This window comes from Homalodisca vitripennis, chromosome 2 (genome assembly GCF_021130785.1).
Source record: "Homalodisca vitripennis isolate AUS2020 chromosome 2, UT_GWSS_2.1, whole genome shotgun sequence".
In the NCBI taxonomy this organism is placed as follows: Eukaryota; Metazoa; Arthropoda; class Insecta; order Hemiptera; family Cicadellidae; genus Homalodisca; species Homalodisca vitripennis.
The window spans coordinates 4,199,166-4,215,053 of NC_060208.1; positions in this window are offsets into that span (position 1 = coordinate 4,199,166).

Here is a 15,888-nt window from a genome sequence, read left to right on the forward strand (position 1 = left end):
TCCATTATTGTTGATTTAGAGTTTTTCTAAGATTTTTTATTTTAATCATTTGTCTAACATGTAATTGGATTTTATTTTGCAAATATTGCTAGCTATTCAAACAAAAATTAAAACTTTTTCAAGTAAAAAATCAGTTATATTAAGTTTTCAAATGCACTAAAAAATAAGTCTTGCAAAAAACAGGGTAAATGGGAATAAGTTAAACATTATTCTTTCAAGGTAATATTCTGAGTGTTTCATTAAATACAGATTGTTCCTAAGTAATTTGTACACTTTTGCTGATGCACAATGTTTTATTTTACACACAATTTTTATCTTTTTGTGCTTGAATTAATTTCTTTTTCAAATTGTTTGGAATGATAATTCTGGTAATAAAACTATTTGATAAAAACTTAATAGAGTATCTTAAGATTAAATTTAAATTCAAAACAAAGGTTTTTTAAAACTAAATATGTGGGATAAATTAGATTCGCTCTACATTTCATCTTTATTTGAGTTTTCTTGAAGATTGAAAAGATATTAGAAATGTTACCAATATAAAAAATGTAATTCGTAAAAATTCCGATACAATAAGGACATGCATTTCTCAGGTCATGCAAAATCTCACATATGAAAAAACAAAACGGCCCGTGAAAACTTGCAAAACTGCCACCAGATTGCCCAGTTTTCCACCAATAAGATTTTGGAATTCAAAAGAAATTGCTGTGGTTTAAATTTGTATAGGGGTATAAGAAATTCTGATCAGAGTTTGATCCCAATTAGTTCAGATAAATGGATTATTAGTCAGAATTGTTTAAAATCTTAATTAGTGTTTAAATTTGTATTAATCAAGTATTAACCACACACCATTCAGGAATATGTAAACAAACAACACACATGGTAAAGTTATTCACATGGCAGTGGATACATGGGAAATGGACATGGAAAGCTTCATCTCACCAATTACTGGTTAGTATTCTTTCATTTACTTTTAGTAGAGTAGAGATTTTAGTGTGTTTTTGGTATATTTGCGCTCAACATGATTAGGTCTCAATTGAAATTTCTCAATTAAGTCTCATCCAATAGAAAATTGTTTTCAATATTTTAGCCTTCAAACTTTAATTTGGTGTACATGTCATCTACCTTACAGATTGTATGTTATTCAATCAGTTTTTTTCCAAATTCTAGTAAAATTATAAGATTTTGTCTTAAATGCAGTTCGATAAATTTGAATTAAAACAAAGAGATGGTTCTAATTTTATAAGTTTAACAAATTAGATTTTAATAAATTTAATGAGAACTTATAAAGTTAAAGAAATATTGTTAAAATGTCTAAATATTCCTTATAACTTAAAAATAATTAGTAAAACATTGCCATATATATATATATATATATATATATATATTCCTCAGCAATATGTAAGGATGAATTGTATGTTTTTACAAGTGAGATAATACCATAGGGTAAAAATTTGCAACTCAGATAAATCAAAATGGCAGTCAAGAAACATATCTTTGAAATAAAGTACTAACTTTCTGCTTTTGTTAGGTTATAAAAGTAAACTTTTAATAATAAATGTAATACAAACTAATTGAAATATTAATGAAAATCTAATCATAAAAGACAGCAGGTCACACTTTTAATGCTAACTTGTTATTATTGTATAACAAAGTTCCTTTATGTGTTGACATAAGGAAAGTTCGCAGTCAGTCCAACCAGATCCTAGTGACCAATCTAAAAATTATTTCAAATTCAATAACAAATAGTAATACATATAAAGGATGTTATTTAATAATTCACAAACTGCTCAACTTAACTCATGTAGTATTACCCATATAAAGTTCACAGTCAGTCCAACCAGATCCTAGTGACCAATCTAAAAATTATTTCAAATTCAATAACAAATAGTAATACATATAAAGGATGTTATTTAATAATTCACAAACTGCTCAACTTAACTCATGTAGTATTACCCATATAAAGTTCACAGTCAGTCCAACCAGATCCTAGTGACCAATCTAAAAATTATTTCAAATTCAATAACAAATAGTAATACATATAAAGGATGTTATTTAATAATTCACAAACTGCTCAACTTAACTCATGTAGTATTACCCATATAACAATTGAATGATCCAGTCAGTCCAACCAGATCCTAGTGACCAATCTAAAAATTATTTCAAATTCAATAACAAATAGTAATACATATAAAGGATGTTATTTAATAATTCACAAACTGCTCAACTTAACTCATGTAGTATTACCCATATAAAGTTCACAGTCAGTCCAACCAGATCCTAGTGACCAATCTAAAAATTATTTCAAATTCAATAACAAATAGTAATACATATAAAGGATGTTATTTAATAATTCACAAACTGCTCAACTTAACTCATGTAGTATTACCCATATAAAGTTCACAGTCAGTCCAACCAGATCCTAGTGACCAATCTAAAAATTATTTCAAATTCAATAACAAATAGTAATACATATAAAGGATGTTATTTAATAATTCACAAACTGCTCAACTCAACTCATGTAGTATTACCCATATAAAGTTCACAGTCAGTCCAACCAGATCCTAGTGACCAATCTAAAAATTATTTCAAATTCAATAACAAATAGTAATACATATAAAGGATGTTATTTAATAATTCACAAACTGCTCAACTTAACTCATGTAGTATTACCCATATAAAGTTCACAGTCAGTCCAACCAGATCCTAGTGACCAATCTAAAAATTATTTCAAATTCAATAACAAATAGTAATACATATAAAAGGATGTTATTTAATAATTCACAAACTGCTCAAACTTAACTCATGTAGTATTACCCATATAAAGTTCACAGTCAGTCCAACCAGATCCTAGTGACCAAATCTAAAAATTATTTCAAATTCAATAACAAATAGTAATACATATAAAGGATGTAATGTTTTTTAATAATTCACAAACTGCTCAACTCAACTCATGTAGTATTACCCATATAAAGTTTCACAGTCAGTCCAACCAGATCCTAGTGACCAATCTAAAAATTATTTCAAATTCAATAACAAATAGTAATACATATAAAGGATGTTATTTAATAATTTCACAAACTGCTCAACTTAACTCATGTAGTATTACCCATATAAAGTTCACAGTCAGTCCAACCAGATCCTAGTGACCAATCTAAAAATTATTTCAAAATTCAATAACAAATAGTAATACGTATAAAGGATGTTATTTAAAATAATTCACAAACTGCTCAACTCAACTCATGTAGTATTACCCATATAAAGTTCACAGTCAGTCCAACCAGATCCTAGTGACCAATCTAAAAATTATTTCAAATTCAATAACAAATAGTAATACATATAAAGGATGTTATTTAATAATTCACAAACTGCTCAACTCAACTCATGTAGTATTACCCCATATAAAAGTTCACAGTCAGTCCAACCAGATCCTAGTGACCAATCTAAAAATTATTTCAAATTCAATAACAAATAGTAATACATATAAAGGATGTTATTTAATAACTCACCAAACTGCTCAACTCAACTCATGTAGTATTACCCATATAAAGTTCACAGTCAGTCCAACCAGATCCTAGTGACCAATCTAAAAATTATTTCAAATTCAATAACAAATAGTAATTACATATAAAGGATGTTATTTAATAATTCACAAAACTGCTCACAACTCATGTAGTATTACCCATATAAAGTTCACAGTCAGTCCAACCAGATCCTAGTGACCAATCTAAAAATTTATTTCAAATTCAATAACAAATAGTAATTACGTATAAAGGATGTTATTTAATAATTCACAAACTGCTCAACTTAACTCATGTAGTATTACCCATATAAAGTTCACAGTCAGTCCCAACCAGATCTAGTGACCAATCTAAAAATTATTTCAAATTCAATAACAAATAGTAATACATATAAAGGATGTTATTTAATAATTCACAAACTGCTCAACTCAACTCATGTAGTATTACCCATATAAAGTTCAACAGTCAGTCCAACCAGATCCTAGTGACCAATCTAAAAATTATTTTCAAATTCAATAACAAATAGTAATACATATAAAGGATGTTATTTAAATAATTCACAAACTGCTCAACTCAACTCATGTAGTATTACCCATATAAAGTTCACAGTCAGTCCAACCAGATCCTAGTGACCAATCTAAAAATTATTTCAAATTCAATAACAAATAGTAATACGTATAAAGGATGTTATTTAATAATTCACAAACTGCTCAAACTCAACTCATGTAGTATTACCCATATAAAGTTCACAGTCAGTCCAACCAGATCCTAGTGGACCAATCTAAAAATTATTTCAAATTCAATAACAAATAGTAATACTTATAAAGGATGTTATTTAATAATTCACAAACTGCTCAACTCAAACTCATGTAGTATTACCCATATAAAGTTCACAGTCAGTCCATACCAGATCCTAGTGACCAATCTAAAAATTATTTCAATTCAATAACAAAATAGTAATACATATAAAGGATGTTATTTAATAATTCACAAACTGCTCAACTCAACTCATGTAGTATTACCCATATAAAAGTTCACAGTCAGTCCAACTCAGATCCTAGTGACCAATCTAAAAATTATTTCAAATTCAATAACAAATAGTAATACGTATAAAGGATGTTATTTAATAATTCACAAACTGCCTCAACTTAACTCATGTAGTATTAACCATATAAAGTTCACAGTCAGTCCAACCAGATCCTAGTGACCAATCTAAAAATTATTTCAAATTCAATAACAAATAGTAATACATATAAAGGAATGTTATTTAATAATTCACAACTGCTCAAACTTAACTCATGTAGTATTACCCATATAAAGTTCACAGTCAGTCCAACCAGATCCTAGTGACCAATCTAAAAATTATTTCAAATTCAATAACAAATAGTAATACATATAAAGGTTGTTATTTAATAAAATTCACAAACTGCTCAACTCAACTCATGTAGTATTACCCATATAAAAGTTCACAGTCAGTCCAACCAGATCCTAGTGACCAATCTAAAAATTATTTCAAAATTCAATAACAAATTAGTAATACATATAAAAGGATGTTATTTAATAATTCACAAACTGCTCAACTTAACTCATGTAGTATTACCCATATAAAGTTCACAGTCAGTCCAACCAGATCCTAGTGACCAATCTAAAAATTATTTCAAATTCAATAACAAATAGTTAATACGTTATAAAGGATGTTATTTAATAATTCACAAACTGCTCAAACTCAACTCATGTAGTATTACCCCATATAAAGTTCACAGTCAGTCCAACAGATCCTAGTGACCAATCTAAAAATTATTTCAAATTCAATAACAAATAGTAATACTTATAAAGGATGTTATTTATAATTCACAAACTGCTCAACTCAACTCATGTAGTATTACCCATATAAAAGTTCACAGTCAGTCCAACCAGATCCTAGTGACCAATCTAAAAATTATTTCAAATTCAATAACAAATAGTAATACTATAAAGGATGTTATTTAATAATTCACAAACTGCTCAACTCAACTCATGTAGTATTACCCATATAAAGTTCACAGTCAGTCCAACCAGATCCTAGTGACCAATCTAAAAATTATTTCAAATTCAATAACAAAATAGTAATACGTATAAAGGATGTTATTTAATAATTCACAAAACTGCTCAACTTAACTCATGTAGTATTACCCATATAAAGTTCACAGTCAGTCCAACCAGATCCTAGTGACCAATCTAAAAAATTATTTCAAATTCAATAACAAATAGTAATACATATAAAGGATGTTATTTAATAATTCACAAACTGCTCAACTTAACTCATGTAGTATTACCCATATAAAGTTCACAGTCAGTCCAACCAGATCCTAGTGACCAATCTAAAAATTATTTTCAAATTCAATAACAAATAGTAATACATATAAAGGATGTTATTTAATAATTCACAAACTGCTCAACTTAACTCATGTAGTATTACCCATATAAAGTTCACAGTCAGTCCAACCAGATCCTAGTGACCAATCTAAAAATTATTTCAAATTCAATAACAAATAGTAAATACATATAAAGGATGTTATTTAATAATTCACAAACTGCTCAACTCAAAACTCATGTAGTATTACCCATATAAAGTTCACAGTCAGTCCAACCAGATCCTAGTGGACCAATCTAAAAAATTATTTTCAAATTCAATAACAAATAGTAATTACATATAAAGGATGTTATTTAATAATTCACAAACTGCTCAACTCAACTCATGTAGTATTACCCATATAACAATTGAATGATCCATTTCCAAAACAAACCAAACCTGCATTGATGATCAAGTCCTACTGTTCTCTGCAATTACAGTTTATTTGGTGAGTGAAGTAACACGGGTAAACTAGTTCTTCTCTGGAGTTTGAGATTGAGATAAAAAACTTGGGGTCTAAAAACTTTCATTGTGTAACTAATTTACTAATGTTATCAAAAACATTGGCCCATGTACTACTTGTAGCTCAAGTATGAAAGCCATTACGCAACAATAACAACTTTAAAACAGCACTTACAAGAATTAGTTTGTTATATGTTTTCCTTCAACTTTCAGTTTGCCTTGATAATCATCGGAGAACATTATAATTTTCACAGAATACACGTGGTACCTTTATTTGGTTCAGTAATAATCAGTGGAGAAAAGAGCAAGAAGTAGAAATCAGACATGCAATATGTTTTTATGGGACATGTGATATATATTTTTATTAAGGAAGTGGAAAGATTCTAATTAATTCATTGGAAATGGGAAGAAACAACTGGACTTAAGTCCTTTTACCAAATGCAGTGTTAATGAGAAGTATGAAATTGTATTACATCTGAACATACATTTCATTATCTATTTCATGTTGATTCATAGACAATAAATATAGTTTGTGTATAACTTAATGTTTTTTGACATACAACAATAATTGAATAAACATTCAAAAGTACTTGTTATTGAGGGTAATAAAACAGCTGTCTTGATAATAACTGAAGTTTTCTGTCCTGTCCACCGTCAACGACAGAAAACTTCAAGGAAGCTTCAATAAACCCACAATTCTCATAACGAGACTTTTAGGAACTCTGTTCTAAAGAATACTCCATTATTGTTTACATATACTAGAGCAACTGCAGTTATTAATGCTTTAAGAAAGTGCATAAAATGAAATTAATGTTGCTTCCTTTTTATCTAAAGAATAAAGATGAATGTGGTTTGTATTTTCAACAATTAGTTGTACTACTTAAAATTATAGGTCATAAAAAGAGTTATTCAATAGTTTTATCAATATAGTTATTTAAAGAGTGTTTGTAGAACAGGCATAGATAATAAACGTAACAATCCATTACACCATTAACCCTAGAACTGTTAATCGACATAATTATGTCGGTTAATGCCGCTTTTGTGGTGTTAACCGTCAAAATTTTGTCGATCAAACATTCCCTCGTATAATTACTTTTTATAATATACTCCGGTAACGTATCGATATAATTAATGCACCATTGGATTCGGGAAGAAAAATGCTAAGGAACAGATGAGTTTTATTCCTCTTTGTATTATGGTTATGACGTAGCAAGCTTGTTATTTTGAACGTAAAAGAAAACGCGACGCCGTTTGTTGTGACCGCCATATTGCCGCTGCCGTTCTGTATCACTTTCGTGCCGAGCTGTGGATATTTGTAAGTTTTAATAGTTTTACGCGTGTTTTAGTGTCGTATTTAATGTGTAGTGTGTTGTTTGATGTCGTATTAGTGTAAACATATATATTTTAGAATAAATCAATTTCTATTTACTGAAATATGTTTGAGAAATTACCGGCTTTGTCTAGGCTATGGCAAAATGACTTGGCTAAAATTCATTTCACATAGTTTGTTATTGTTTTCACTTACTAAACGTTATTTATAGCACTCTTTTAGCTCTGAAGTAACTATTTATTTTTGGTAAATAGATAGTTTTCACAATAAAATATATATTTCCTTTAATTTCTTTGGTTATATATAATAACTGTTTGGGTTATTCTATATTTTTTCAATATCTTTAGTTATATTTATAGTTTTCTAACTACATAATATTTCCTATTATAAACCATAAATTTATAAATTTTGATATAGTACAAGCTTTAGAAACTATTTTATATTTTGCTGACAAAATTTTTCGCAAAGTTTTTGAATAATGGCAAAATTTAACTTTTTTTACTTTTCAAAATATAATTTATGGTAATTATTTCATTACTACTGAATATTCTATTTTATTCTAAGTAATAAAATATGTAAAATAACATGTATTCATAGATAAATGTATTAGCAAAACTTGTTTTACCAAAGTCTTACGTGTACACCCAATTTTCAGAATTTATACGCATCGCTGCTTTTTGTTCTATAGCTTTATGATGCTTTCATAAATGTGTATAATGTTTATATTTTTCTGAAACTAGATAAAATTTGACACAGAATGGCTATCTCACTTATAAATATTTCTCACTATAACTTCATTTGCTAGGTATGGTCCCCCCCAAATTTAAGAAATATTTTTCGTAAATTTTATATTTGATTAAAAAAAGTGTTTATTAGAAAATTTTTGATGGTTAATTTTACAATATAGTGCAATTCTACGTTTAATTCTGAACACAAAAATATATACTCTTATTTATATTGCTTTTATTTTATATTTTTAATAATTTTTTTAAAAAACCCTTGCGCGAAGCTCCAAAACAGCCCGACACTACAGGATGAAATGACCGCCAGTTCTAGGGTTAAGAGACTTGCTGAATTTTATTGCCAATTGTGCCTGTAATTCATTTCAACCTGAGGTTAGAAAACAGTTTTTGTATTAGACTTAGAAAATTTTGTATGTATGTTTAAAGTGATCCTCTGCAGCAAAATTACCTTTTAGTTAAATTTTCCATGTGTTAAAAGCATCCAACCACTCAGTTTTTGAAATCAAGTAAAAATGCTCAATCATTGTGTCATACCAAGTTAATTTCCATTGGAAGCAATAAATGCGGAAGAGTATTTTTAAGTTAAAGAATAATCATAAAGGAAGATTTAGTAAATATTTTTTGGCGCAATTCCCCCAAAAAATAATTTATTTTTTATAGTGTGAGAGAGATGGAAATAATAAAGGATGTTGTGGTGCAGAATTTAGGCTCATAATTTCCATGTCTTGCATAATTTGTTTATCAATCATTGTATAGAGTAATCTTTGAACATCCCCATACATTACTCTTATCACATACTATTAAGTGATATGTATGTCTCATCACCTGTGGCAATTTTAGAACACCACCACATGGGTGGTGATCCAATTAATCGGAGAGTTTGCAGGCTAGCTTTTAATGTTCAGGGTTAGAACATAAAAAAAGATTAGATCAGGAGTAGAAAAATTGTATTATTTTTAAAACGGAAAAAATTGTTTAAAATCTAAAATTATTGGTTACATAGCACTTAAATTTTTAGCTCATCTGTTTGAACATCTACAGTTTTATCTACTGTATTATCTTATGTATTCGTGTTCAACAATGTGTATTAAAACAGTAGAAATTCTTGCTAATTTTTCTGGAGAAAGCAGTTTGTAATATATTTTTGTTTGGCTGACAAAACTTTGTTACAACATTCCCTCGTTTTTGATCCATTTCATGTCCATAAGGGGAGGAAAAGTGGTGCTTTATTTTAGTAGTAAAGTAATAGATTTTTGTTCCCGTCTGATTATATATATATATATTTTTTTAAGAGTAATTAGAATAGTCTTGCCAATGATTAACAGCGACAGCTTGTGTATACATACCATTGGCATTGTTTCAAGAAGGCAATGGTAAGCATTTATTTATGTCAAGTTTTCATAATTGTATAATTTAAAGTGTTATTGTTTGTGACATTTTATAGTTTTGGCCAATTCCATCAATGTTATATGTCTGGCCAGATGTCAATTATTGTCTTAAATAATTTGTTTAGATTTCAAAAAAAACTTATTAAATGCTGTGATGAGTTTTCCACCCACAAATCTAACCCATCGAGCATGTACTCACCTTCAACCCATGTCATATCTTTGATTATAGACCTGTAGGATGTAGAGATGACAAGAGGTGAGGACAATTTTTATAAAGCAATACCTTTATAAAACTGTATGAGGCAACATTTTGATAAAGCAGTGCCTTATCTTTGATGATAGACTGGAGAACAGTGTTGAGGTAGCAAGGGTAAGGGACAATTTTGATAAAGAAATGCCTTATCTTGATGATAGGACTGGAGAACAGTGTTGAGGTAGCAAGGGTAAGGGACAATTATGATAAAGAAATGCCTTATCTTGATGATAGGACTGGAGAACAGTGTTGAGGTAGCAAGGGTAAGGGACAATTATGATAAAGAAATGCCTTATCTTGATGATAGGACTGGAGAACAGTGTTGAGGTAGCAAGGGTAAGGGACAATTTATGATAAAGAAATGCCTTATATATGTTTGATGATAGGACTGGAGAACAGTGTTGAGGTAGCAAGGGTAAGGGACAATTATGATAAAGAAATGCCTTATCTTGATGATAGGACTGGAGAACAGTGTTGAGGTAGCAAGGGTAAGGGACAATTATGATAAAGAAATGCCTTATCTTGATGATAGGACTGGAGAACAGTGTTGAGGTAGCAAGGGTAAGGGACAATTATGATAAAGAAATGCCTTATCTTGATGATAGGACTGGAGAACAGTGTTGAGGTAGCAAGGGTAAGGGACAATTATGATAAAGAAATGCCTTATCTTGATGATAGGACTGGAGAACAGTGTTGAGGTAGCAAGGGTAAGGATGATAAAGAAATGCCTTATCTTGATGATAGGACTGGAGAACAGTGTTGAGGTAGCAATATACAATTATGATAAAGAAATGCCTTATCTTGATGATAGGACTGGAGAACAGTGTTGAGGTAGCAAGAGTAAGGGACAATTTCGATAAACAAATGCCTTATATATGTTTGATGATAGGACTGGAGAACAGTGTTGAGGTAGCAAGAGTAAGGGACAATTTTTATAAAGAGAAATCTGAAATATCTATTTAGAGAGTGGTTGTAGCATAGAACATATTGCATTGAAAATACTATTAGGAAATAGTTAATCGGAAACACCTTTTATGGAACTATCTAATTTTACTGAATAGTAAAGTATAAAATTGTTTGATAAGAGATAGGACCCATTATAACAGAACCTCTTTGCTCTTGTTATAACAAGCATGTTCTTTATGTATAGTAGAAGATTTGGCTTTGATAATATTTTACGATACTTTAACCAGTGTATCTTATCTATTTTTCTTTCAGTTCTTCCACGAGTTATTTCCATGGAAATTTTCTTAAGTAATCCCATCCCTGTTAACCACTTCATTATTACTCTATTTACCATTTCATTACATAACTACAGGACATTGAATAATAAAATAAGCACTATAAAAAATGCCGAATGTTGCATACAGGACGAATGTGTAGGACACGAGAGATACAGACACAAGGACATCGGTGTTAGAGAGACATTACTTATGTAAAGAAACATGTGGTAGCGGGGAGTATGGTAACACTAACAGATGACTATGAGAATTCTACTGTATGTAGGTAGAACTTAAGTTAGTCGTTAGTTTAAAAAGACTTGTACTTATTGAACCAATATAGTTTAAACAAATTATCTGACAAAATTTTCAATTAACATGGAGAAAACATTGTAATATAGTTTTAATCATACAAACTTTCATACACAAGAAATCATCAATAATTATCATCATTATAGATAAAATATACAAAGAGAAAACAAAGGTATACTTTGACTAGTTTGGAAAACATATTTCTTAAACATGATGTTAGAAAATTATCTCAACAGATTAAAGACAGCTTAAGTGTATTCCGTAGTGAAATTGATGATTTATACATGTATAAATACATAAGTGAAAAAATGTTAGTACTTTTACAATGTAAGAATACAGAATTGACTGATATGAACAAAGTGACCTGGCAAACTACCTAATTCCACTCAGCTGGTTAAAAAAACATGTGAGAAGAAACATCAACCAGAATATATTCAGAACCAATACTTGATTCTAAATAAATCTGAATGTAAGTATTATATTATGTGGAACATAAATCGATAATGGATTTTTATAGAAATATTTTGTATTCTTCTCAACACTTTTTTTATTGTGGTAATCATAAGTCATATGTCCTCTTTTTGTTAGCAGTCTGAAAATTGGCACTATAGAGAAAATCATTCATGAATATATCTTGATAAATGCATCATTGGAACATGCACACAAATAATGAGATGAGGTTGTAATTTGGTTGTCCTACACAAAAAGTTGTGTACCTCCTGTAATAAGAAAATTTGGTTGTCCTACACAAAAAGTTGTGTACCTCCTGTAATATGAAATTTGGTTGTCCTACACAAAAAGTTGTGTACCTCCTGTAATAAGAAAATTTGGTTGTCCTACACAAAAAGTTGTGTACCTCCTGTAATAAGAAAATTTGGTTGTCCTACACAAAAAGTTGTGTACCTCCTGTAATATGAAATTTGGTTGTCCTACACAAAAAGTTGTTTACCTCCTGTAATAAGAAAATTTGGTTGTCCTACACAAAAAGTTGTGTACCTCATGTAATTTGGTTGTCCTACACAAAAAGTTGTGTACCTCCTGTAATAAGAAAATTTGGTTGTCCTACACAAAAAGTTGTGTAACCTCCTGTAATATGAAAATTTGGTTGTCCTACACAAAAAAGTTGTTTACCTCCTGTAATAAGAAAATTTGGTTGTCCTACACAAAAAGTTGTGTACCTCCTGTAATAAGAAATTTGGTTGTCCTACACAAAAAGTTGTGTACCTCCTGTAATATGAAATTTGGTTGTCCTACACAAAAAGTTGTTTACCTCCTGATAAGAAAATTTGGTTGTCCTACACAAAAAGTTGTGTACCTCATGTAATGTCCTACACAAAAATAACCTCCTGTAATAAGAAAATTTGGTTGTCCTACACAAAAAGTTGTGTACCTCCTGTAATATGAAAATTATTTTTTTTCATAACACAGTTTTAACCTTCTGTATAAAGATTAACCACATGATGCAATGACTATGTATGAAAGGAAATGCACATGTAAACATATCCATAATTACAACATGACAAAGGTTTACGATGAGGCATATTATGTTTTTACCCTTATAAAAACTTGAGTTGTGACGTGTTGGTTGATGATTATCAGAGTTGAAACGGAATTTGTCGTCATTGACATTTTATTTGAAAAGCAGCATTCCAAATGAACGTTACCATTTTGTTTTCATAGAACATATGACTGGAAAAATTTATGTAAAATACATGTGATGGAGTAAAGATTTGTAAAAAAATGAGGTTGATTTAGTACCTTTATTTTTTGCAATCTAAAAAGTAGATTTATGCATTTAAAGTTTTAGTAAGTATATAATAATTCTTTATTCCATACAAACACTCAGTTCATGGATGAAAATGAAATGATGGTACTGTCACAGATCTTTGTGTTAACGAGTTAATAACCAAGAGATTAGGAACCCAGAGTTCTGAGCGGTTTTGGATTTAAATCTGATTGATCAAGTCAACTATTGATTGTAACATTGACTGGAGTCCAATTGACTTGCCAGATGTCTCTAGTAGTGTCCATGTTGACTGGGGACAGGATGTGGATGTACAGACAAGGTGAGACTGTCATAACAAAATGTAGAAGTAGTAGCTGGATAATTGCAGTGACACCTGTAATAAAATAGCAGCATTCTTTTAATTTATAAGACTGCTATTTTATTGATGTATCTAAATTTATATTTTTCTTCATCACCATTATCTCGTGTTAATTTATAAAATAAAATTCAACTTAACCTATTGTTATACATTGTGTAGTAAAACTCACTTTACAAACTTTGGGCTATTACTCCTAGTATGTAAAAGGAGTCAAGAACTTTGACAACCTTGGGTCTATCTTGGTTGCTGTTAGTCTGTCTATTTTATTTTGCATTTTGTTACTTAAAAATCCATTTGTGGATTAAATTACAGCAAGAATGTATAGTTTAGAGGATCTGACTAGGGACATAAATTGAAAAATTGTATTTTTTTTGTTTGAATGTGAGAGTGAATTCAGTTTAATGTCATGTTTAATTTTACAAGAATCCAAATTATCTATTTTATAATAACAAGTTTGGGACATAAATATGTTTAAATAAATGCCAAAATATCTTGTTTATTTGAACTAGTTGATAAATAACTTAAAAATAAAAAATTGTCCTGTTAAAATTGATGTTAAATCCTAAGTAAATTCATCTGCATGTTCAGTAAAATTAAGTTTTTTCATTCAATATAAAAAATGGTGTTTTCCTTTTCTGCCTCTTAATAAATACTTTCTATTTAGATTAGTTTTTTAATTGACTTTAATTTTAAATCAAATATACAGATATACAACATAATGAGATACTTCATTATTTTTCTGTATTAAGTTTGCCTCGACGAAAACAATTTCCCATGGAGTCAAATTATCTTAAAATATTTTAATTCTCATATCATCTTATGAACCATTATTACAGTACAAGACTTTACAATTACCTCTAAAGGACAGAATAAGTTTACGTAAATGTAAAAGTAGTAACCAATTCTTGTCTGGACTGATATAAATTAGCTTTCCTGTTTTGTAACAGGACATCACTATTCTGCAGCTCATAAATCTTACGTGAATTTTACAAATACAAATAAATCCATATTCATCACTGTGTTTAGTTTGATTTAAATGATTTATACATGAAATCGTTTGCTTGAACCTGAAAGCACATGACTTATTTATGTATTGGTTTGCTTAGAAGTTTAACTGAAGTTGACTTTCTTCGTTTATTGTGCCAACTTATAGAGGTCGTTGTGTTTGTATGGTCTTCAATTGCTGAAAATAATACCAGCATTACTTCTTGATTTATTGGCTTTCTAATACTCAGGAACCTGACTTCTCTTTGGATGCTGTTCTCACACAAATTACTTGAAATTCTCTCAGAGGACTTACAAATTGTGTATTCATCAGGTGCTTCCTCAACCTTAAAACTGTTTTCTTACTTGTGGAACATTCCCACAGAAATGAACTTTCCCAAATACTTCTATTTGTAAAGATGAAATTAAACAAGCGGAACTTCCTTCATGCATATCTTAAATGACCTCATAGAGAAATTAAATTCATTTTGTTTTATAATGCTTTGACAAAACAGAACTTCTTGTATACTATTAAAATATATACTCAGAGACTATTACAATCAGAGTTGAATTGAAATTTTCGACTTCAACCATATAAAACTGCTGTTCTGCTTTCCAAGTGTGCATGAAGATATGATTTCTCAAGTAAATTTAAACAAAATCTCAAAATATATTGATATTTTCGGTTAGATGAACTCTCAGATTTTAAATATTCCCTACTGAAATCCAATGATTTAGTCATTGCTCGTCTTATTTTTAGACACATTCTTGAGGAAAATGTTGCCTTCATCTTGCATTTGTTGACATTGGGGACTTGCTCATGTTACATGCACTTGCTGTCTCTGATTAAGCATTATAGTCCTCAATGAAATAAGGTATGTTTTTGCTAAATTTAATTTAATTATTAGACAGGAGTAATTATTGTTAGTTGATTTAGCTTAATTTTCTACAGACTTATCATATTTTGGAAATGGATTTATGGGAAGATAAATATTGACTGTTTAAATTAATTAATTAAGCTAACTTAAGCTAAACTAAAATTGGAGTCAAAACAACTTGTCACTTTTGAAATAAAGATTTTTTCCGAAAATGTTTTTGCTGCGAGGATGTCACTCCTTTATTGACACAATGCTGAGCAGGATAATAAAGCTGATAGTTTGATCAGATCAGGTTCAAGTGAT